This window comes from Taeniopygia guttata, chromosome 2, assembly GCF_048771995.1.
Source record: "Taeniopygia guttata chromosome 2, bTaeGut7.mat, whole genome shotgun sequence".
In the NCBI taxonomy this organism is placed as follows: Eukaryota; Metazoa; Chordata; class Aves; order Passeriformes; family Estrildidae; genus Taeniopygia; species Taeniopygia guttata.
This window is the reverse complement of record NC_133026.1, coordinates 149,215,152-149,241,236: the sequence shown is the minus strand read 5'-3', so window position 1 is coordinate 149,241,236 and position 26,085 is coordinate 149,215,152.

Below are 26,085 nucleotides of genomic sequence, written 5' to 3'. Positions count from 1 at the left end.
TTGTGGCTGATCTTTTTCAAAAGGTCACTGGAGGTTCTGGAAAATAGTGCACTTGAAGTTAAGATGAAGAGAAAGTTTCCTTATCAAATGAGACATAAAGAGGTCATGCTGTTTATTGAAAAAATAATAAAAAAAGAAAAGCAGTGCCTAGGTTGTGGCACAGACCTACCTGTGGCACCAGAGGAAATCGTGGCTGTTCAAGCTTTTCAGTCTACCAGAGAAAGGCAAAACAAATACCACAAGCAGAAAACCGAAGATGGAAAAATCCAAATGAGAGGAAAGACACACATTATTAACAGTGATTAATCACTGAAACAAACTATCCAGGGAGGAGACAGAATCTCATCTCCTGATGTTTTCAGAGCAAATGTATTTGCTTTCTCAGGCAGGATGCTTTCAGTAAACATATGTTATTGATCTTGATACAGGAAGTACCAATAGAATTTAGGAAAGCGCTCAAAATATGACTTAATGACCCTTATTCTCTTATCTCGTCTTCTTCAGATTTTATGAGTCTATGAACTGCACCTAATTAGCAATATTTAGTCATCGCAGAGATAATGAGAACACCCTGAACCAAGATCATTTGCATAAAACACCTCCAAACAAGCTCAAAGGTCTGCCAGACAAAAATTTACTATCAATTGACAATAAGAGGAGTGAAAATATCCTTTTTTTCTGCCCTATTGATCTTTATTCTCACTTTGTCTCAGGGAGTTTGTTCTGGTCTGGACATCTTTGGTCTGGGTGTTTCCATTCCTGTCATTTTCCTTGCAAACCTTTTAAAAAAATGATATGGTCTCAAAATGTACAATCTCCCTAGATTGCTGTTTGTTGCAAAGGCTGAATGCAATGCCCGTGTTCCTCTTCAGTCTGAGTGTTCGACACTGCTTAAAAACGTCACTTAGGAGATGTCCCATCTGGTCACCCAAAAGTAGTGGATATTTAGATGACTAAAGAAAGAGAGTCATAGATTGGTATTTGATAACAGAATGAATATTAAGGGCTGTCATTTAATGTCTGTGCAGGAGTTGGTTTATGTTAACATGATCTCAGAGAGAATTATACGGTCCAAAATTATAGCATCACTGTGTTATGATTATTATGGCATTATTAAATGCCATAATAATGCCAAAATTAGCATTTTAAGCCTTTTTCTTCCCTTAACTAGCTAATCTTCACCCAGAACAATGTCCTGTAACAAAATATAATGCAAAGTCTATCAGGCTGGGAACAGAATGATTCTGGTGGTTGGGACATTAATTAGGAGTAACAGGATTCTGATTTATTCTATTCCCATTCATCAACACAGCTTGGGTCCTCTTTTTCTGATCTGGTTTCTGTTGTTTACCTGCTTTTCTTTGGCTTGTTAGTAAAGCATCCAGGATTCCCAAGCAGTCTCCCACCTAAATACTGCCAGACTTTGAATGGGTTCATTTCCAAGAAGAGATGAAAGCAGCACAGTTGTTTCAAAATGGGCATAGGCCAAAACATTCAATGCTCACAGCCAACTGCTCATGAACTGTCTACACACCAAGAGTTATTGGCAGGCAGCGTATGGCAAATGTGCTGCTCTTCAGAAAACTGTGATCTTTTTGTGAGCCACTTTTAAGTAGATAAACGGACCAAATGGCTTGTTATGAATTATACACACCATTTCTATATGTCACCAGATGTGTTTCAGTGTAAAATCACTGGTCTGCAATGATTAGTTATCAAGTTGGAGATGAGGAGAGCTTGGATAGGCATTTTCAGCTTGCTGGCTCTTAAACCCTTGCCAAGCTAAATCAAATTATGCCCAGATATCAAATTGTGCCTAATGAACTCCAGTGCTGATAATGAGCACCTGTATTTTTCACTGCTGTGTCATGGTGTTGCAGCAAAGATTTATTGGGAAGAAAATTGTTGTGTATGAACATAAAAGTGACCACTACAATCTCTCCAGTAACTGCTGGCCACCACAATGTCATTGATGACAAGTCAGATGAGGAAGAGTGGAAAAAGGTTTGTCCCTGTGCTAAATACAGACATGGATTCACATCATCCCTTGCCATGCTTGAAGGGTATCCTTGCTCTTGTGTGTAACTTCAGCTTTCCATCATGGTAAATTTCTGCATTTTTTTTTCTAGATTTGTGTTCTGCAATTCCCTTCAGATTAAATTTTACCCCTTCACTCTTGAATTCAGGGAAGCATCCTACAATTTAGGAATACGGATGGACAGTCACACACAAGCTGTGAGCTTTTGTCAGCTTCTTCATGGAGCTTTCTCTCTCCAACAAAAAAGTTCATGGAATTGTTTAGGTTGGAAAACTCGTCTAAGATCACTGAGTCCAACATTTCCACCAGCAATTCCAAAGCCTGGGAATTGCTTCTAAATTCTAAAGCATGCCCTCAAGTGCCACACAGAGCTTTCAAATCCTGCCAGGGGTAGGGACTGTACCACCTCCCTCGGTAGCCTGTTCCAATGCTTGACAACACTTTCCATGAAAAAAATTTTCTTAACGTCCAACCTAAACCTCCCCTGGTACAACTGAAGGCTGTTTCCTCTTGTCCTGTCCATTGTTCCCTGGGAGAAGAGATCAACCCCCACCAGCTACACCCTTCTGGCTGGGAGCTGTGGAGACTGAGTTCTCCCTGAGCCTCCTTTTCTCCAAGCTGAACTCCCTCATCAGACTTGTGCTCCAGCCCCTTTCCAGCTCTGTTCCCTTCTCTGGCTGTGTTCCAGCACCTCAATGCCTTTCTTGTAGTGATGGGTCCAAAACTGACCCCAGGACTCCAGGTATGCTCAGCAGAGAGGGACAGTCACTGCCCTGGTCCTGCTGGCCACCCTAGTGCTGATCCAAGCCAGGTGCCTTTGGCCTTCTTGCCCACCTGGGCTCATGCTGGCTCATGTTCAACCAAACCAGCACCTCCAGATCCTTCACCACCAGGAAACTTTCCAGCCACAGGAGTCTTTAGATGAGGTTTACCTTAGAGAGGGGTCAGTTCAAGCAAAAACTACCTTGGAAGTTCATTTGGGAAGGGCAGTGGGGAACCCAATCCCTGAAAAACCAACTGTATGGAATACAAGATCAGACAAAAAACCCCATCCTTCCCTGTCTCCCATGCCATAATTTCTGCTTGAAGAGCAGGCTGATTGATGCTGGGGTGCTCACCCAGGCTGGAAGGTGAACTTTGTCTTCATGCTTACACAGCCTGATTTTAATTTAACGTTTCTCTTTCTCCCTTGGGGGTTCCTCTCCCTGCCCTGCTCTGCGAGTTCACTGGGTTTTATGAGTTATATGCTAATCATTCTGCCAGGGCTGGGCTCATCCATCATCTGGGCTGCAGTGGATGGAGCTGGGTGTCTGTCCTCCTCACTCCACACCCCACGACCCAGCAGTCTGGAGGAACAGGCTGGTGGGTAGGGCTGGAGCTGCCAGGAAAAGGGGAGGTGAAACTACTTGGTGGAATAGAAAGGACAATGGGATGTCCATTCCTCTCCATCATCCTGGAAGTGGATCTCCTCTCTCCATGCAACTTTTCCTCAAGACAAAGTGATCCTCCAGAAGTCCAATGTGAGGAAGGGGTGCTGGGGAGCTCCAGAAAACAGCATCAGTAAACTGTCAGGAACTTGCCTTGCTCATCACAGGGTTTGGGTAACTGCCAAGGACCCTACAGTAATTCAGGTGAGTTTTCCCTGCTAAATGAGTTTACAGTGATGAATAGTGTTTTCTGGGTAATTTAATAATATTAATGGGATCTCATTAGGCTGGCATTCATTAACATTCTTGAAGGTGTATCCCCTGCTGGCAGTCTTTGGGAAGACTGGGATGGAAAAGGAAAACCAATATCCTAATTCATTCACATCCCTAAATACTTCCAACGAGGCAAAGGTTTTAAAGCACTTTATTGGTTCGGTTTATTTAATTTACATCCCTCTTTGTGTACTGTGGTTTTATTTCCTACACAGGCAGTAAAACCAATATTGTTCAGCTGAAAGTGCCCTCAAGAAGAATTATATTAGAATTAGATATCAAATGGCCAGAATTATTACTATGACTATTATGATCCAAGAATCAGATGATGGAAATGCAATAATTTACTCAAAATAAATCTGTCTTCAGAGCTCAAGTAACCTCTCTGTATGAGATAGCTGAGCTGATAGCACTGGTAGCTGTCATCTCTGCCACTGCTCCAGCTATTGAAAAAGGACTGGCAGAGAAAAGGTATTCACTGAGTTGGTTTTGATCTCTCAGAACGAGATTGTATCTTTGATTTGCATTAAATTACACCTCTCACTCTGTGGAACCCTCTTCTCTTTTTTTGCTCTGCAGGACACACAAAAGTAACAATCACCACCACCAGAATAACGGGATCAGGACAAAGAATTATTCCAGAAATTAAGGTGCTGCCATGCTGCTCCAGGAGATCCATGGTGGCAAACTGAAAGGGAAATTCAGGTGAAAATTTATATTTGAAAAAGAATCTCTCAAAATATGTTTCTGTGCTTTATGTTCTTGCTAGCTAGATCCTAGATTGGGTGCAGTTAAATTTTCTGAGCAGATGACAATTTTCTGCAGAATTTTTGTTTAGTGACCAGTGCAGGAGATATTAAATTTAACTCATGTGCTCCCTGATACTCACCCTACTGAATTTCTCCCAAATTTTCCTATTCACATCATTTGTCAATACCTCTAAAGAAACCCTTATTCCCAGAAGCTCATACAGTCAACTGAAAAATGTCTCAGTTTTGAGAGAAACTCTTATTTTCAGTAAATATTTACTTTTCTTTCTGAAAGAAACTCAGACAACTCATCCTTTATGAAACTGAAATTTCAACTTTAAAACATTTTTAATTCTTTTTATGTTGTATGGTGATGAATATAATTTTGGATGGCGAAGACTTAAACAAGCTGTTTCTGTGTTAGAATGCAAAAAGAAAAGTGTAGACAAAAGAAGTTATATTTTTAATAAAATGTGTTATTCGATAAAAATACTCCCACATTTTTCATCACAAATTTCAGATAGAATTTTTTTTATTTTTTATGCCAGCTGTAGTTTACCTCTGGTACCAGAATGAAATCCCTATCATGATAAAAGCCTCCACATCCTCAGAGCTCATATTTCATGCCATTTTTGCACCAGAAGAGTGAATAATTCAGCAGATTGGAGTAATGAATCATTTTCTCATCCCAAGGTGGCTGCTGCTCACGATGATTAATACTGATTTATATATTACTCATGACAGTCTCAACCAGGTCAGGGCCTCGCTGTGTGACATCCTGGATGGGAGACACCAGATAAACACTTCCTGCCCCAAATTGCTCCCAGTGTAAGGTTTTGTTCTTTTGGTCCTCACCAGTGGGTAGCTGACCTTAGTGAGCAGCCAACCTTCACCTACACAAGCCTTGGAACAAAGTGGGGAAAACAGAAAAAGGGAGGGAAGAGAGGAAAGGAAAACAAAGAGGAAAGAAGAAGTAAAAGGTCATCTGATTGCATAAAAACCTTGTCAGTTTATCCTACCTTTGATAAACACCAGTTACTAAATTTTTTTTTCAGCAGCTTTACCTCATGTCACCTGGAAAAAACTGGATTATGAGATGTTTTTGCAAACAAGGAACGCAGAAAGAGGCATTTCCAGGCTTCCTGACAGTGTTGTTGGGAGTTGCAGTTACATTATTCAGCTCTCCATGCTGGGATGTGTTTAGGCTTTTTGACAGGCTGAAGTCCCTGGCCAGCAAGGAGCAGAGAGATGAAACACAGGTTATGCTCAGCTCCATTTCTATGCCTTTATTAACCATATTGAAGAAAAAAAAAAAACCCAATATATTTTCAATACAGCTATGCCACCACTTATGTGATGGTGTCCCTGAAAAGGCAACAGTTTGCACCCAGAAGGAGAGGTGAGCACTGGACCACTGTGAGACAATCACACAACCACTGCATCTTCTCAAAACAGCAAAATGGACTGGACTTTCTGATAGCAGGCTCCCTAGATATTAAAGAAAAGGAAGAAAAAAAAAAAGAAAAAAATAATATATTTGCTTGTAAGTGGAGATTATGGCTTAGGACTTCCCATTTTCTTACAAAAATTGAAGAAACCTGTTGCTGTTGTTAGTGTTATTATTATTGCTGTTGTTTTATGGTTATTACTAGAAAATAATTGTGGAACTGTTTTTAAATTAAGCATTATTATTATTATTCTGTCCCAAGCACAGATTAAAAGAGCTATTGTCAAACAAAAAGGATAAAGATATAAAAAAGAGGAAGCTTTTCTCTGTCCCCTGCTTTGGTCCATGACATGGACCTTCCCTGTACTCCCTGGCACCCCTCCAGCCCCTCCAGGTGCTGTTTCCACACTGAAACAGGAGAAGGACAGGGTGGTTGGTACCATTTGAAAAAGTGCTGCTTCCCTTCTGATCCTTACAATGTGCTCAGATTTATCTCTCAACTCATCCTGCCTCACACATGACACCTGGGAATCCTGTACTCAGTGGTGTGTGATGCTTTTTGATCCAGAATCTCCTCCTTCTGCCTTCTTTGGCAGGTGTTTTTACCCAGTCAGCTTTGAAAGGTTAAAAATTAAGCTCATGAAAATCAAGACAGTGGAGTTTACCCACAATTCTCTTTCTCATTCCTGTCACTCCATAGTAAGGAATGGGATTTCTCTTCAGGAATCCTTTGTGATTTTCTCCCTGAAGGGAAAAATTAACTCAAGGGAGCCTGACTCACACATGCCCAGCTCAGATGTGAAGTGGTATCTGCAGACTGGGATCAAGCCTCATCTACAAATAGAACAGTTTGGCTGTGGAATAAACTCCCATCTGTGGGTGATGCCCCTGTAAAGGCATTGCCCTGGAGGAGTGAGATAACTTTATGATTCAAGAATATCTGCCCCAAAATATTCAGGGACTGCAGCTGCAGGGCTACAGCAGCGAAGCATCAATACCAGCAGAGTGTCTCCTCCACTGGTTCCTGCTCAAACATCATTCATTATGTCATTCTACACCAGGTAGGGCCCACCCAGCACTGCAAATGCCTCCAGTCAGTGATTAGAATAACAGGGATATAAATTATTTTCTCAAAAAAAAAGGCAATTCCAGCCTGAACCTTCTGCCAGAGAGCACAAAAGCAGTGGTGTCAATTTATACTGATGGATAATTTCTCCCTAAAAAAATAAGTGCTGTTCCAAGTTCAAGAGCATATTCTAAAGTTGGAGTGTCCTGTACCTTTTGGGAATGGATAGGTCTGGGATTGCCTGTTTGTTGTTCTTTATCATCTGTCTCCTTTCTTTGCTCTGTTTATAGTGCAAATTTTGCAATTGCATGGTTAAGATATTTTCTGATTTTTCAGAGTTTGTTTCTTTTCAATTTCTAGAATCTGATTTTAAGTTCTGGGGGTTTTTTTGTTTGGTTTTTTTGCTTGTTTTTGGTTTTTGTTTGGTTTTTTGTTTTGGTTTTGTTTTTTGTTTGTTTGTTTGTTTGTTTGTTTTCTGATGGTGGGTCTCCAGACCCCTTCTCACTACTTTTCTTCAAGAAAATTAACTCACAGACACATATTTATACATAATTATTATGTAGAGATCCCGTAAAAATACTCATCTTTGCCAGCCACATTCTAAACAGAAATCTCATCCTTTCTCCTTGACACTGACCCATAAATGTCCTGTTGTCTGCTCAATGTCTGTGCTACAGACTGTCGTCCTCTCAGGGGTTGGAACCAGATGGATTTTAGGGTCCCTTCCAACCCAAACCATTCTATGTTTTTATGACTCTCTGCCTTCCTTCCTCTCCTGAATGATCCAGCTTAAAACTCAAACCATCAGCACAGCGTTTTCTTTTGACTCCTTCCTTGATGTTTGTCTCAAACACCATTTCCTTGGTATCCATGCTCATCATGAACGTTCATCAGCTCCAGAATAGATTTGTCTCTGATCCACCCATCCAAATTGTGCCTGGGTTTTGCAGATTCATCCTGGCAAATAACTCTACAACCTCCCCTCTGCCAAAACATTGGCCCAAGGTCTTTTACAGCTCCCCTGGGTATTTTTCTCTGCATCCCTCACATGTAACATTGGGAAAGTCACTTCCCCAGGCTATTTTTACACATCTCTGTTGACTCCAGCAGTTCCTTGTGTACATAAAGGTACTGTGCAGTTTGTTAAATACTGTCTTGCTTCTCACCTCCCTGATCTTCTGCTGTCAAGGTGCAAAACATTCCTTGTGGACAAGATTCCTTCCTACCCAGTCACCCTGTGCCCTTTTCTGGTGTGAGCATCAGCTTGAGAGCCCAGCAAGCACGGAGCCCTGAGATTCAGGGCAGGATTCATCTCACCAACCCTACTAAGCCTATCATAGAAACATCTATATCACAGCTCCTTGCCTGGAGGTCCCCTGTACAGTCAATGAGAAAAAAAAAGCAGATATTCCAGGGTCCAGCTGACCCACTTTATTTTGGGGATGACTATTCCTAATGACAAAAGTCATTGTACACAGATGTACAATGCTCCACTGCCTGAATTGGCTGCATCTCTCCCAGTTAGCTGAGGGCAGGTGTTTCCTGTGAAAACATCACACTTAGATGAAACCTGCTTATATTACCAAGTGTAAAAAGAATTTGCTGCTGTCAAGTGCACCACCTTTCTTTTTTTTTTTTTTTTTTGGTTTTTTTTTGGTTCCAGAGTGAGGTGAAAGCATTTTGTTTCCTTGCAGGAGCAAGCCACTGGCTAGGTGTAGGCTCTGAATACCAATCCAGAAATAACACTTAAAGAACTGACTGCTTCCTTGGGAATGAAAGTGCAGATGGAAAATTTATGTGCATTCAGCCTGGCCCTTTTATTCAGCATCTACAACTATTTCCACACAGGACATTTTGGGTTAATTAGGTCAGCTCAGATTAGTCACAGCTCTCCTAACGAATGTTTTTAAATAGGTTTCCCTCCTTAGGGCTCTGTGGAATTAGTAAGAGTCTCGTCAAAATACATGGACATAATAGCCTTTTCTGGGCTAGGGCTTTACAAAGTTTATTTAGAGAAAGCTATTTAAAAAATCCAAGTTCTAGTTCAGCTCCCCGTGAGCACGAGGAAATAAATAGTGTCCCTGTTGTACAAAGATGTGTCCCTGGAAATAAACAAAATAAGGGATACTTGCCATCTCTGCCCTTTGACTTCAGAACTCCAGACCAGACTGATGGCAGGTTGCCCACAGACTCAATAAAATGTGTCCATTATTGCAGTCTGTAAAGTAGAGCACTGAGGTCACACTGCCCTGCAGAAAATACTCAGAGGAGGGGAAAAAAAAGATCTCTTTTTTTTTTGTTGTTTTGGTTTGGTTTTTTTTCCCTTTTTTGCTTTATGTGAATGCTGTTTCATGTTACCCATGTCAGCCTAGATCAGCCACCCCTTGTCCCCAGCTGTCACACTGACCATTGCAACTCAGAAATTTCCTGAACTGATGGAAAAGGTTTTCTGGGATGCTATAGGCCCATGTCTACTGGTGATCTTTGTGTGTGTTCCCCAGTGCCATGGCCCATAAATCTGGGGTTCTCGCCACCACAAATCCCTTTGGAACCATCTCTAAGAGAATTGCAGTGATCCTCATGTCCGTGGTTGGGCACAGACGCAGTTGGGAGCTGTGGAATATCCTTCAAACCTGGCTGTTATCAAGCCTGCATCCAGCAAATGCTCTCAGTGATAATGGTCTTTCTGTTGCTTGAGCTGATCTTGAAGATGTTTCAGCATGGCCAGGAGTTTGCCAAGTGTGCACTAGGGCTGGGTGAGGTTGTTATCCTCATGGCACACTCTCCTGTGGTGGCCCTACTTGCTGTGGTTTGTCTCACCCCCACAGACACACAATCGGTGATGGTCAAGGCCATTCCAAGTGTAATTGATGTGTTTCCAAACATCTTGTGTATGTTCTACAGGAGAAAAAGAGAAGGAATGGGGCTAAAAGTGGGAAGCGTTGGACACTATTCAACCATTTAACTTTAGACACTATTTAACCATCATTTAACCACTATTTAACCACATTTCTGTTCCCTCTGACTCCTCTTTTTGTCCTGCTAGGGATCCCCCAGATTCCCTTCAGCTTTCACTGAAATAAGCAAACCAGAAACTGTTCCCAGTGCTTTGCCCTTGTCCCTCAGCATTGGCCTGAGGAGTGAGGAGGTCATGTCCATCTCATGCTCAAGGATGGAAACAGCAGATGGGGGCTGTTCATGCTTCCTGAGGTAGTGGTTGAGGAGATCATCAAACAATCCTCTCCCCTGGGGCCTTCCAGCCCACTCACAGTGGCAAAACACTCCAGGGAAGAAGATCTCTCAGCCTGAGAAGGAATTGTCAATCTTGGCCTCATTGTAGGTCTCTTTCTGATGTTTAACTCCAACCATGTTCTGGTTTCAGCCTTTCCAAGGCATTCCTTGATGTGTGTTCCTCCAGTAGCTGTGATCCTGTGAATATTTTTGTTCCCAAATGGAGAGGAGAAGAAAAGTGTTCTTCTCCCAAATGCAGCCTGAGTTGCAACCACATCTGACGGAGGTGCTAGTGGAGGTGAATAAAAAAGATAGAGGTGTTGCCTTTACTGGGAAAATTTGAAGTGACTAAAGGTTAACAAAGTCAGAATCACCATTTCTCAGGAACAAGAGATTCTTGGGATAGAGAGGGGGCAGTGCAAACCCTGAGTGAAGCTCTTCCCTGCTGCCTCCCTGTGGACAGACATCTGTGCACAACGTCACAGGGATAAAAAAGGTCCAAGAATTATTTCTGCTATGGCTCTTTCCCAGAACAGAGTAGAAACACTCCTGAGATCATCACTGGGAATAATCCCTCTAGAGATTGATGTTCTGGGATTGTATAGCTGTAATCCCCAATAACCCCTACCAGGAACGCTTGAGTTCCAGTGTTTATATGAAGATGATTTATCACACTTCAAACATTCCTGAATCCTGGAAGAGATCTGGATGTGTCCCTCTCTCAAAACATTCCAATGTTTTGAATGAGAGAGGAGAGTCTACCAAGAATCATGTCCCCTTCCAAATGGGTCCATCCTTGTTCTGTCCTTGGTCCATCCTTGAAACAACACAAGGGCAAATATTTGCCTTTAAAACAGCCTTTTTACGTGGACTTTATGCAGCAGGGAACGGAGCCCTCTGGAACTGATACTGCTTCCAAATCCTCTACACACTCCAGGGGTCATTTTGACAGAAGGAAGTCAAAGAATTCAGATACTTTCACTCCTTTGTGCTACAGGTATGTTCAGCACGGTAAAACAACATAAAATAAAAAGAGAAAATAAAATGCATAAATAAAATACACAGAGATAACATGGTAAGAGCTGCTGTTCCAAAAATATGTGGCATCATTTATGCAGCCCTAAAAATTATGGGCACTGTTATTGTGAGCTGAAGTGGCTCCCTGAGTTTGGTTTTACATCTGCCTTGTTTAGTGGTGGCTACTTCTATTACCTGCTGGTGATGGTGCACAGTTCACAATAAAACAGCTTGGGGGGAGTCCTGGGGAGAAGAGGGTGAGGAGAAAAGAGGGATATATCCAGAGGTGCTGGAGTCTTTTGTCACTTTCAGGCAAACAGAAATGCTGTAACTTCTAAAATAAATTTCTGCTTGTCTCACTGGATCATGCACTGACATGAAATTGTACGGGTTTAAGGCAAAGCTGGGTAAACACAGACAAAATAGCACAGCTCAGCAGCTGTGTGTGAATCCTTGGGCAATGGGCACACCAGTGTCCAAGAAAAGGCTTTTGGAGCAGCCCCTACCTGCATGCTGTAAAGCCCACCAGAGGTTCCTAAAGGGATCAGGCACTGGATACAGGTGCCCCATTCCAGCTCCTGCTGTGAATCTGACACTGCCCAGACCTTGTCTCACACCTGGGGTTCTCAGACACACCAGGGTGCACTGCCACCAGGAATGACAGCTTTGGGACACCTCAGGAAACTGCCTGGAAACATCTTAGGGGTGTATTTGTTAGCTGGGAAATCAGCTCTGGGATGGCAAAGGTGATGCCTTGAGAAGGCTGACCTAGAACAGAGACTAGACAGAGTTAAAGAATAAAGTGGGGATTTATTAAAAGGCATCAGTGGATACACCTTGATCAGTATAGAAGCCTGGACAGGGCTACACCCAAGATGAACCCAGAATTGTCACAAAATGCCCAACTGGCCATAAGGTCTCACACTTTTATAAGTTCTGGTCCATTTGCATATTGGAGTTTATTGTCCAGTTCTTGGGGTTCTGCGCTCAAGATGACCCTGAGATCGTAAAAAGTCTTTTTCTCCCAGGCCCACAGCCAAAGAAGTCCAGATACGTTGGTTTTGCTTCTCAAGGTTGTTTATTTTCTCTTATCTATAACATTCTTTCTCTGACCTGCTAAGCTCTGTCTAGCAAGTCGGATCGTGGCATTCTGTCTTCCCTCTAGGGTGGTGCTTACATTTTATGTATGAACTACATGTATGAACTATGTATGAACTATGAACTACATGTACTTTATTTACGATTAATTCCCAATATCTATCACCTGTGTTAGGCAGTGTGTCTCTACCTGAAACCAATAAAAGTGTCACCATCACAGTGAAAGATGGAGGACAAGAAGAAGGAGAAGAAGGACAAGACACACCCAAATTCCTCCATCTTGCCTCCCGAACCCCATTCTAAAAAAACCCCAAAATTCTACTTTTTCACCCTGTGTTACATTAACTCAAACTCTTGTGACCTGTAAATCTTCACACAAAGTTGAATGTTTTTTTCCATGGGCTAAAATTGAAGCCACAGGTGTTTTTGACTTCGTGTCAGGGTCTTGAGCCAGAGGGTTGCCCTGCTTCAGTTTTGCAGCTTCAGATCATGAAGTCCCATCCTTCTTGTTTTTCTCTCTTTGGTGTGCCGTTGTTTATGCTCTTGGGCCTGAAGCTTGTCATGGTTGTCCTTGGTCCCAAGGTAAAAAAGGAATTGTTTTGTCTGCCTATTCTGTAAAGAGAGCTTACCAACACTTAATATGAAGCTCAGAATTACATATGGCAGCAGAGAATCTGAAAAAGATGAAATCTAAAATTTAAGGCATCAAAGGAAGAATGGAAACAGCGAGGAGGGTAAGTGGAATATGTCCTAGTAAGGAAGTAATAGATACCAAATGATCATAATTTGGGTACCTGAACCCTGATCCTGCCCCTCAGCTTTAGCATCTTCCTCCCTTCTTGCATCAGCAGAAATGAGGGAAGGCTGAAGTAACCTTCAGGGTTGTTGGATGGAAAAATTGACATTTTGGGGAAGGATCTTTTGTCTCCTTAGATTCCCTCATATTCTCGTTATGAATTTTCCAGCAAGACTTCTGCAAAGGGGAGTTCCTTCATGACTGTCAGTTGTAAAGGGAGTTTTTGAGATGGGGTATGAATGTACCTGACCACTAAAGACCCTCCAAACACCAACATTTGGATGTTTCTGGCAAAGGACTGATGTGATTTGAGGACCTGGAGGGCCTTTACACAATGAAGTGAGGTGTCAGTCACCAAGAGAACAGCCAGAAGAACCCCCCTTGGAAATGCATTGAATACTTTTAAGTCTCACATGTAGATGAAAGATAGGGATGAACTCCTAAAAAAATATCTTGATACCAAGCTGGAATAAAACTTTGAGCCAGTTGTAAATGGAAAGTCCCTTGAAATGGGTTGATGACCTTAGAGGTCTTTTCCAGCCTAAATGGTTCTGATTGTAACACAGGCAGTTTTTGGTGGGGATTCACAGGGAGTGGTACTGTCAGAAAAACAGTCTGGGGACCTGTTTTAAGTGGTGGGATAAAGCCTGTGATGAAGTCAAGACACAAGAATTGGTGGGGATAGCAAATGGTCCACAAGAGACGCTTGGGAAAAAAGATTTACACTAAATGGAACTACTACAACCTCCTCTGAAAATTGGGTGTTTTTTGAATTTGAGAAAAAACCTCTGTCAGAGCCCTCTGTCTCCCAGTCTGCTTCCACTTCTCCTTGGTTATTAATCACCCCCAGGGAGTTTGGGAAGTCCTCTGAATACCTGCACCTCAGCCACAGCATTTCAGAGCTTTGCATGTTATAGAAAAATGACAGGAGGGGTGTGAAAATGAGCCACACGAGCTGTTTGCATGGCTGAGACTTGATGTGCCTTGGATTCAGAAGCAGCCCTGATTAATACTCATCCCACACTCACCAAATTAAATTAGGCTGCTTAAAATTAAAAATACATATTTATTTTAGCCAGCCTGGGTATTCTGAATGAACTGAAAAGGAAAAAGGATGGAATATTACAAATGAGACAATTAAGCAAAGCGAGCAGAAGAAATTGTATAAATTACAGTCCTGTGATGAACACAGGGCTTTGATGCAAGGGAGGGGAGCTGGCAGTGATTCCAGAGATGGAGAGTGGTGGGGATGGGTGGTGGGAAAAGACTGAAAGTAGAAAGAAAAAAAAAAAATTAACTCTGAGAAAATCCATTAGTATTGATTTAGGGAGGTAATCAAGGGGAAAGAGTCTCAAACGGGCAGATGGAGTGTTAATGGCAACACATGAATGCTGTGATGCCCAGGGCCTCACAGGGCCCCTCCAGCTGCACAACTGCACTTCTGGGAGAGCCTTGATCCATCCCTGGCACCTCCTGACCTGGCTGGATTCCCAGCACCTGCCAGGTGTGATGAAGCTCCTGGGTGTGAAAAAGGATTAGATCAGAGCTGAAGGCTCTTCCCTTGGACAATGCTCAGGATGGAACCAGGAGCAAATGGAAAGGGCGGGAGGGAGGGTGGTTGCTGCAGTCAGAGGGAAGCCAATGGGAGAAGAGACAACTTTCAGAGCAGCATCTTGACAAATTTTGATGGTTTTGGAACAAGTAAAATTCCTAAAAACTCTAGAAGAAGAAAAATTGGCCAAGGATATTATTCACAGCTTGTTGGAAACTTGAGATGCTCAGCATATTGGAGAATCTGGTCCCAGACAGGTGAACTCCTCCTGAATGCAGAGCAAACAAGATTTTCTGGTGAATACACTGAAAATGTTTCCAGAGCACACACGTTTTACTGATGTAAAGAGGATCCTGGTTAATGTGGCAGGGACACCTCCCACTAGACCAGGTTATTTCAAGACCCATCCAAGCCAGCCTTGAACACTTCCAGCCACAGCTTCTCTGTGCCAGGGCCTCACCACCCTCACAGGGAAGAATTTCATTTCCATTGTGTATGTGTGGTTGTGCAATCTCTATGCATGTTTAAAACATATGGTCTACATTTTTTTTTTCTTGAACAATTCAGCACAGTAATATTTTGGTCACAACCAATTCTAATCTCTTTGGGATTAGTTTTTCAAAGGGAAAAATAATTTCCATGCAGAGGCTTGGGCTGTCAGTGGAGGAGATTTAGAGGCTGTTGAGTGAGGCATGAGCTGGATTAAAGTAGTGAATGGGCCTTCCATACTGATTTTTACTTCATCCACCTGTCAAGCAGGCATTTTCACCTTTCACAAGTCCTACTGTAGCTACAAAATCCTAAAATCACATTTTCCACTTCACCCAGTGGCCGCCCTATCCCTGGAAGTGTCCAAAGATGGGTTGGACAGGGCTTGGAGAAGCATGGTTTAGTGGAAGGTGCGCCTGCCCATGACAAAAAATTTGCAATCTGATGGTCTTAAAGGTCTCTTGTAACCCTGACCATTCTATGATTCAATGAAAGAGTCCTACAGAAACCCTTTCTAATGCTCCATATGGGTGTTTTGGGTTTGATTTTTTTTTTTTTCTTGTGGATCACTGCCTTGGGCAGTAGATTTGATTGACTGTGTGTGAGAGATGAAGGGGAATTTAAGTGCTCCTTCAGTGGCTCTTGGCAGGTGCTTCTTTCCAGAGCTGTTATCTATAGGTCTGAGATCCGAGATCTGCTTGGTCACTGATTATTCACTTTCCCTGAGATCTTCCTGCAAACCCCAGTTCAGCTATGCACTGCAGAATTATATATCTAAATACATCCATAACTACTATACAAATGCAAAGTGGTTATTATTAAGGGGAGAAGAGAATTGCTGTATCCATCTAAATAATATGCTGGTAACTGTCAAAGAGCAAATACACTTTCTGCTAACAGGGGTTTTGTAATTCTAAGAGGAAGAATAACAGGGCTGGAAGCTGGAAGACATTTAGCAGCAAATATGAAAATGGGTTTGTTTGTTTCCCTCCTTTGTTCTGCTAAATCCTCGGTGCTTTGCTGCCTGCCTGTTTTCCAAAGCTCCAAAGCACTTTTACCCTGCAGCAAGCTCTGAAAGCAATTCCACGTGGCCAGCAGAGCTGAAGGAAGGAGTGAAGGGGAAACAGATTGACTTTTCAATCCAAGAAAATGGAACAGGGCATGGAGAGAGACCTGAGAGACAGGCAGGTGTCATGAACCAAGACAGCAGCCACAGGTCTGGATCTCATGAGGCCTGGCTTTCCCTCCCTTTAGCTGGTTTCTGCTGATATATATATGTATATATGTATGTATGTATGCATACACACACATATGTATGTTCATTTGGACATTTGGGTGTCTTTTGGGGACAAATACATTGTGGAAGAGCCATTCTCCCATTCCAAATCCTTCCACTAAGTTCAGGTCCGAGTCCTCAACACAAGAATGGTGTGGACTTGTTAGAGCAGGTGCAGAGGAGGCCATGAAGATGACCAGAGGTTTGGAGCTCCTCTGCTCTGGGACAGCTGGGGGTGCTCACCTGGAGAAGAGAAGACTCCAGGAAATCCTCAGAGCCCCTTCCAGAGCCTAAAGGAGCTCCAGGAGAGCTGGAGAGGGACTTGGGACAAGGGATGGAGGGACAGAATAGGGGGCAAGATTGTTAAACTGAAGGAGAACAGGTTTAGATTAGATATTCTCTGTAGGGAATATCCACTTCCCTGTAGGAGTGGTGAGGCCTGGGCACAGGTTTCCCTGAGAAGTTTTGGATGACCCCTCACATCCCTGGGAGGGTCAGGTTGGATGGAACCCTGAGCAATCTGATCTTGGGGGTGGCATCCTGCCTGTGGCAGGAGATTTGAAATAAATGATCTTCAAGACGCCTCCTGACCCAAACCATTCCATGTTTTTATGATTCTCTGGCAAGGGAATTATATTTGATGCAACGAACATCTCTTGTTGCTCAGGTGGGTCTCTGCCCACCCTGCATGCCAACAGAAGGTAGAGGTTTTCCACACTGCTCTGTCTTCAACAGCTGAAAGCCACACAAGAAACAAGCTGAGACTTCAACTCTGCTCAAGTAGACTAATAGTAATGTTATCTTCATGGTAATGTTTTCTTCTGCGTTGTACAATACTATTTTTATATCAATTTTTTTTTCTGTTAAGAAAACGACATGCTGTTGATCAAAAGGGAGTTTTTTATAATTTTAAAAATGTTTTTTTTTATTTTTTTCGCTTTACTTTTTTTTTTTTTTGTTGTTGTTGCTTTTGTGGAGTGTTCAGGAAGGAAAAGGAAGCAGAACTGCAGTGGAGCGACGTGTGTTTACAGACTGAGGCAGATAAAAGGTGCTGTCAATCATTTTGCTTCATGAGCAACAGAAGGCTGAATGAGTGCTCAGGAGAATTTATGGGTGTTCTCTGTGATTAAATTGCCACACGTCCAGAGCTATGTAAGAGCACTAAAATGAAACAACAATAATGAGAAGGCACTACAGAGACGTCCAGCTCAGGTCCAGACATGGTCTAACACATGTGGTCAGTGTTGTACCTCATCTAACAGCCCCTCACCCTTTTTAGGCTGTTCTGTCCTCCTCACCACCTCTTCTTCCCCATGTTTCAGCATCTTCCTGCCATGTCAGGCAGGGATATCCCAAAGGTGAAGAATAAAAGGAGGTTTTAGCTGAGGAACATTTTAAAGCTTTGTTTTGGACATATTAGACCAATCTGAGATCAGCCACGAGGAGATGCCAGAGGGAGACTGCCCATGTTACTGTTTTGGACTGAAGGGTGAGCATTCTTATTTAACTTCAGATTTCTGTACTACAGACTTCCTTCCTCTCAGTTCAACACTGAGAATCCCAACAGCCCCTGGAGAGACACAAATATTTCTCAGTGCTTTTCACCATATCCTTAGGGACATCCTGAATTGTGTCTGAAGAACCATGTTCCAAAAGTACCTGCTAATTCCCATTAACTACAAAAAGAATTTTCATCAGTAGCTCAGATGCAGAAGTGTCTCCCGTAGCTGCATAAAGCCAGGCAAGATTGATCCCACCTCAGGAGACATCTGATGAAAGGGAAGCTCTTGAAGCAGCTACAGTGGGATGGCAATTAAAGGGGCAGATGACACCAGCAGGGCCACGAGCTGGTGGGAATCCCCAGCCAGCTGGAGGATAAGGAGATTCCCTCACAAGTGCCATAGGAAGGGTGGAAGGCATCAACCATGGAAATTAAAAGAGAATAAGGAGAGTCCATGGTGACTAAAGAGAAAATGGAGTGCTGATCTTAGCTTCGGCTTGGGAAAGGATGTTGGAGATTTCTGAATGAGCAATTTCAGTGCTTCAGCGCAATTTCCAGGCACTGGAACACCGATTAGCATGTGGAATTGGCAGAGGGGAGATCCATACTTGGATAGAAAATGCTCAGGGAGGTTGAAGGTGAGTGGTGACAAATGAAGTCACTTTTTCTTTTGATACAATAGATAAAATAAAGCCTTCCAATCCATTATTACAAATTGTGAAATAAGTAAATAAATAAAAGTGGGGTCAGGTACACATCATCTTTCTATTCAGCAGCTCACCTCTTGAAATTCACTGATACCACAGATGAGGGACAAACCCTGGAATAACAGCTGGACTTGGGCAAGGACAAGGCAGAAGCACCCCCACAAACATAAGCTGGATTTTTCAACTTTTATCAGAACAGCTTTGTTCAAATGGTCCCTTAATGTGGGTGTCATCAGTGATATCCCATCTCTGGGGGTGTTCAAGTCCAGGCTGGATGGGGCATTGACCAACCAGGTCCCGTGGAAGGTGTCCCTGCCCATGGCAGGAGAAACAAGATGATCTTTATGTTCCTTTCCAACACAAACTATCCTGTGAGTCTGTGATTCTATTTTAAGTAGTTTGGGGAGACATCTTTTAACAGTATTCTTGCAATTGAAGATCTTTGTCAATAGTAAAATGATGAGAATACACTCATTGGCTGTGGCACCAATTCCCTCTGTAGTATCAGCTTAAACATATTAAAAACCACCTGCCTCAGTTTCCAGTTGCTAAACAGGTGTAAAACTGTTCTTTGTCCTGCTTGCTCAGACTAGAAATGTTCTGGGCTACTTTGGGATGCACAGAAGTACAACTCTGACCTCTTCTGAGGTCTTGGAGGTACTTTATTATAGCCAACAACCACAATTTCTTGCAATTTTACTGAAAAGACTTTTCCTCCTTCTACCTGTCTCCATATCCATACGCATGAATATGAATCCTGCCAAAAGAAAAGAGAAAAACAAAGAAAAGGCAAAGAAAGGGGCGATAAAAATTCATCAAACTGATTCTTCTTGATTTACAGTGGATGATTATCATTCTTCAAACATGGCTGGTCACTTGTTGTGGAAAAGCAGAGCAGGTGGAGCAGTGCTTGTCCGAAATTCTTCCCCCACCTGCAAACTCCCCACACATCTACAGCAGAGAAGAATTGTCATGACCAGACTGAAGGACAGGTGGGAAAAATAGATGGAGGTAACTGTGCAAAGACACCTGGAAAAGTTGGGTTAGCCCATACTTGAAATCTTCCTAAACAACCACTTTTGCCTCTAATGTGCCATGGCAATGGTTCTGTCTTGTAACTGAGGGGTTAAAAAAAAAAAAAAAAAAAAAAAAGCTGTAAAATTAAAGGCCGTAAAGTAGTATGAAATGATAATTGGAATTATTCAGGTAATGGATTAAAGCTATTCCAAGTACCATGATCTAAATCTGAATGGTGAGGGAGGGGGAAGAGGGGAGTAAACTAATAGAATATGGAATTGATTTTCAAAGAATACCAAAAATTATTAGTGATAAAATTTACAAGCACCGTAGATCACGCTTGCTGCTGCCTTGTTTGTAACAGAAATATCCAATTCCAAAACGAATTGGCCTCTGCTCAAACTAACTCTTGCTGATGGTGGCAAGTTGTTAATTAAATGACACTTCTGCACTCTTCGTTTTGGAAGTCTATGGAAAGATAACCCGAGGTTCCCAGTTTCAGAAATGAGTGGGGAGAGGTGAGCGAGCACAGACTTTTTAAAGACTTCAGAGGTAGAGAAAAAAAAATCCCTTCAGGGATATGCTCACCAGGAAAGGATTTTATCACATAAGCTCTCCATGGGTAGGATTTTAGCACAGAGCTTGAGTTTGGCTCAGGCCATGTGGCTGTGGATGTCTACAGAATCGAGACTGAAGATGTCAAAGCAAGTTGTCTCTATAATTAATGAAGAGATATAGGCACTTTCAAGCAGTGAGTCACCTGACCTTTTTTTTATAAATCTGTTTCATGATCCAATGAATCATGTCCTAAATTCCACTGTCTGTGTTGACTAGCTGTCCATTTACTGACTCAATTTATTCCCCATTCGTTTTGACAAATATGTTTATTTAATCAGATGTACTCCAGGACAGGAAATGCAAGAAATTACCTCTTTATGACTCCCATTTCATGCTCTTAGCCTAACTGTTCATCCAGCTGTCATGGACAGGGGAGTGGGGCTGATGGACAGGCTGATCTACTGGAACAGGTCTGATAAACCTCTTTAAATCATGTTTATGAGTAATTAGCTCAAATTCTGAATAACAAGGTCTAGGGGAAGGTTCCCTGCCTATGGTAGGGAGGTTGGAATGAGGTGATTTCTAAGGTTTGTGCCAGCCCAAAACATTCCATGATTTTGTGATTCACCACCAAGTCATCTACATTTAGATTCTGGAAATCTGATATTGTCCCAATGAAGAGACAATTCCAACTCTGTAGAGAAGAAGAGACATGGGTCGTAGTTTCAGTTTCCACAACTGCTCTCAATTCAAATCCAAAACAAAACTGGGCTCACAATACCATCAAAGATATTCCACAGAATCATTGTGGAATCACAGGATCTTCAAGGTTGGAAAAGACCTCCAAGATCATCAAGTCTCACCGATCCCCAACAGTAGCAGCAGGCTCCTGATGGGATGATCACACATTGACCAGACTATCTCTACTCATTCTTCCCAAAGGCATGAACAGAACAAGCCCACCTATCCTGGAAGGTTTTACTGCAATGAGGATGAGTCTAGTGGGAGTTTTCTTCTCATTCTCTTCAGAGTCTGAGCCCAGGTTTTGGCAGCAGGGACATGTGGTCTTTCAATCTGTGGAAGAATACCATGTGGGAATCTCCACTTCAGATACCCTGCAGTTTTACTTTGATGTTCAAAGTAGAATTACAGAACTCCGGAATCATGGAGTCATTTGGGTTGGAAGGGACCTTCAAGATCATCTCACTCCAAACCCTTTCCATGATCAGGATCTACTTCCACTAGACCAGAACCTGACCCAGCCTGGCCTTGAACACAAGTAGAATTGGAAAGATCTTAGTGCATTTTCTAATGGTCACAACTCCTCATCCTTCAGAGGTCTTTTTCCTTCCCCACCCAAACAGCCAAAAGAGCAGGAGAGCCAGCTCAAAGCAAAAAACTCCTTGGAATGTGGGATTGGGAAAGAAATAAGTTCACTCATAAACCTGCCACCCTGATTATTTTGTGGCCAGGACCAGTCCAGCCTTTCTCGTGAGAGCCCCATGCCCAGAAGTGTGGGGTGAGGAAAATAATTACAGCATAAAATGTGCCACCTTTTGAGTGGTGAGCAGCAGGGGATGGATGCAAAGGGGTGAAAGGAATTACAGCATGAAAAATTGCTTTCTTTGACAGAATTATAAAATTATTGGGTGAAGGGAAATTTGCAGATTTAATATGCCAGTTAATGACTTGACATTTGAAACAGTCTCACACAAAGCACTGTTCATGATATTAATTGATGTTGTCTGTGAGAGGACTGCTGAGTTTAAAATTGGTGGGAGCATAGAAAACAAAGGATAACCTTTATCCAGGCTGGTGTGCACCCACAGAGAGGTCTCAATAAACTTCAGTTTTGGCGAAAAGGACTAATAATGCCCTTAATTAAGTACTAAAATCCAAGGGGTTCTTTTGACCTCATTTTTTTTTTTTTTTTTAACCAGACAGAAAAATTAAGATACTGGAAATTTAAAGTAATTCACTGTACACAGCATTTGCAATATTTGCCCTCTCTTAGTGACTGAGGAAACAATTACAGCAGAAGATTGATGGACATCCCTCAGCTCTGGTCCCTTTAGCTCTAGTGACTGGAGGAAATGACTCACACAAGCACTTGAGATGACAAAAATTCCAATTTGCCATTTGCTGAGAAATCACAAGATAACAAAATCTCTGTTTTTGTGATATACAACATCAACTCCAGACTGGCAACCAGCTCAGCCAACCAGAAACTCCTCAGTGTGGATATCTATCATGGCCATAGGTAACACAGTGCCCATAGCAAATTTAATTAGTACGTCCTAAAAACTCTTCCCTGTGGGAGGGCAGTGACCTTGTGCATGCTGTACCAAAGGAGAAACAGTTCAAAAGAAATAGATCCTCTGTGCAAACACAGCAAGAAGATAAATGAGAGAGAGATGGACAAGCGCCAGACCTCCAAAATCCAAATCCAATGCTTTAATAGGAGCATGTCCTGCTTTGGGATATAAGGTACATGTGAGTCACAAGGAGCTGTCACTTGGGTCACAATGTGAATCAATGTCAGATCAATCTGTTTAAAAGCCCTATTAGCAATATGGAAGACAGAGGTTGGAGAATCCTAATGGCCACTCTGGGTTGGAGACTGGTATAGAAATCAAGACATCACTCACAAGGGAAGAAACACCAAAATGGGTTTAATTTCTCAGGAATTAAAATCCTGTCAGGAGGCCTCTTAGTGGAGAAGGTCATAGAATTGTAGGATCACAGAATGGTTTGGGTTGGAAAGGACCTTAAAGATAATTTTATTTCAATCCCCTGCCATGGTCAGAGACACCTTCCACTATCCCAGGTTGCTCCAAGTTCTGTCCAAGCTGTCTTTCAACACTTCCAGGGACAGGGCAGTCACAGCTTCTCTGGATAACCTGCGCCACGGGCTCACCACCCCCACAGGGAAGAATTTATTCCTGATATCTGTTCTAAATCCACCCTCCTTCAGCTTAAAGTCATTCTCCCTTGTCCTGTCACTCCAAGCCCTTGTGCTAAATCCCTCTCCAGCACTTTTGGAGTCCTTTAAGACATTGGAAGGCCTCCCTGAAGCCTTCTTTTCTCCAGCCTGTGATCAACTTAGTTGCCTCCCCTGGACTCATTCCAGCAAGTCCAAGTCTTTCTTGTGTTGATGACGTGCAAAAAAAAAAAAAAAAAAAAAAAAAAAAGTGAGAAAAACAAATCCCCGGTGTTCTGCGCAAGAGTTACGGGTGAGGTGTTGGGCTCATGTGGAAAAAGATCTGCAGTGAAGAGCCCACCTTGAGAGGCTTTGCAGAACATCCCCAGAACCTCTCTTTGGAGAAGACAGAGGCAGCAATCCGGGAGAGAATGAGGGACTGAACTGAAGGGCAAGTTGGGTAACAGCCTATTTTTTTTCCTCCCAATGACACAGCATTGCAAACGCCACTGCTATTGCACAAGATGTTCAGTAAAACACAATAAACCCCTCATTGTGCGCGACCTGAAAAATGCTGATTAGAGACTCAAATGCAGTGTAATAACTTGTGATGAAAAAGGAAAGTGATAACAACTGGGCTGAATAATGATATTTGAAGTGCTGAGAAGCCATCCAGGAAAAAATGAAGGCATCAATTAAAAGGCCATGCACTTTGGGATGGAAAGGGAAAAATAGTAGTGACCCAATGATAGATGGAGATGGCTTATGATGTCTAAGAAAAAGTGCACATCGAGGGTTTCTTTTTATCCCTTTGGAATAACAATAATGGTGGAAAATTAATATCACCTTTGGGTGTCAAAGCCTTTGCAGTTGTTCAGAAACCAAGAGCATTGAAATGCATATCTGCTGACAGAAATACATTGGATGTTTAGGCAGAGTGATCTGCACCTTGAAATTCTGAAATACAGGGGCAAATGGCTGCCTTACATTTGGGGTCAGCTTTTGAAAAACCTTTAAATGTGGGAGAGAATGCAGAAAGCGTGGGAGTGTGGATGTCACATGGCTGATGAAGTGGAATTAAACTGATCTGGAGTTGCAAAGCTGCCTTGTGCATTCTTCTGCAGAGGAACAAACCTTCCTAAAGCATTTGATGTAGCAGTGATGACAAAATTAGCAGATGGAGATATTGGTAAAACATGTGGCAAATAGATAAAATAGATAATCAATAACGATTAATTCTCAGTGGGGAAAAGAGGAGTTTTAGGTGATTTCTTCACCTGATCTACACAACATATACACTACCAACAATAGCATTAGTAAAAGTGGATAAACAACAGATAAATAATAACAAACTGATTCAGTGAAATGTTCCATGAAGAAGAGCAGCCCAACCCTGGAGAGTGTCTCCTCTGTGTCTGGATAAGACAATGACCATGAACTCCCAATGCAGTACTGTGGCAAAAAGACTCAATTCAGTTCTTGCTTTTAGAGTGGTGAATATGAATAGGAATTTATTGATGTCTCTTGTTTCTCTCTTGCTTCTCTTTAATTTTTTTTTTTTATCTTTCGGCACAGGAAAAAAGGAATTCAGAAAGAAGGAAAGGATGGGTAAAATGCATATTGAATGCTGGTGGATTTTTCAAAAGGTTTCACCAGATATCACTAAAACCAGGAAGATGTAAAAATTACAAACAACTGTGTTTTGTGTTTGTTTAAGGAAAAAAGTTGGGTTTATCTAAAAGAAAACTTTAAAAGAAAATACTGCAAATAACTCTATTTAGGACTCTGGAAGCAAGAGTGAACTTAATGCCAAGGAAGCCTCTGTAGAAAGTAAATGAGGCACCAAAAGACTTTATAACTGCTCCATTAGCCCTCTTTCATCTTCTCCATCTATGACACAGCCAACAGAGACACCCTGAGAGTCTCAGAGCAGGGTTTTTACTGGCTTGCTGGGGGATGCTAGCAACCAACTGTGGTACAAACCATCCAATTTGCACTGAACTCTCCCAGCCCAGTTAATTTCTGCTGTAATGGGACAGACAGAAGCTTCAGAGAGATTTATAATTTCTTTCCTTCCATCCAGAAAAATACAGGAGTGAAGGGCACAGAGCCACTGCCAAGAAGTTGGACGTCTGTCATTTAACATGGAATTCACCCAGAGCCACTGGAGAAGCATCAGCCGTGGTGGGCCTGGAGTTGCAGGATTAATGGAGCTGAAGCAGAGCTGAAGCTTTTTGCATGCAATTCAGGAAATGTCTAGACTTTGTGAGAAACCTGCTAAATTAGAGTGGCAGGATTTCGGGAACAGGGAAGCTCTTCTTGCTCTTGGCAGGAGGATTGGCTGGTGGAGGCGGGGGAAGTTGTAGGATTGATGGCTGGGGGGTGTCTGTGTTTAGAGAGTTGGCAAAGTGAGGCATTATCTGACTCAGGACTTCTGTCTCTAAATAAAAGTGGGGCATGCCCAGGAGGAAAATTTGGGGGCATCTCTTGTGAAAATAATGGCCCTATGGCAAAACTGCTGTGGAGCCCTGCAGCAGCCGAGGAGGGAGGAAGAACTGCTAAGGCTGATGGATCAGAGAAATCATTTTAAGGTTTTCTTTCCACAGGAAACCATCCTGCTTTATCTTCATTTCTGTTCAGCCTTTCTTCAGGAGAGATTTTCTAACAAGCAGAAGTCTCCAGAAGCCATCTAGACCAAAACAGTGGTACAAAAGGCTGCCCTACGAGACCTGGTGTTGGGCACTCTAAGACATCATATGTAATAACCTTCCAGGTGAACCTGGACAGGAGTTTCTGCTGTTTCAGCCTCTGTTTGTTACTTGAATTCCCTCAGTCTTTCCCCTCACTCCAGTTTACTTCCCAGACTTGTTTTATCATCTTGGTTCCTGCATGAGTTCCAAATCTTCAGTTTGTCAGAACCAAT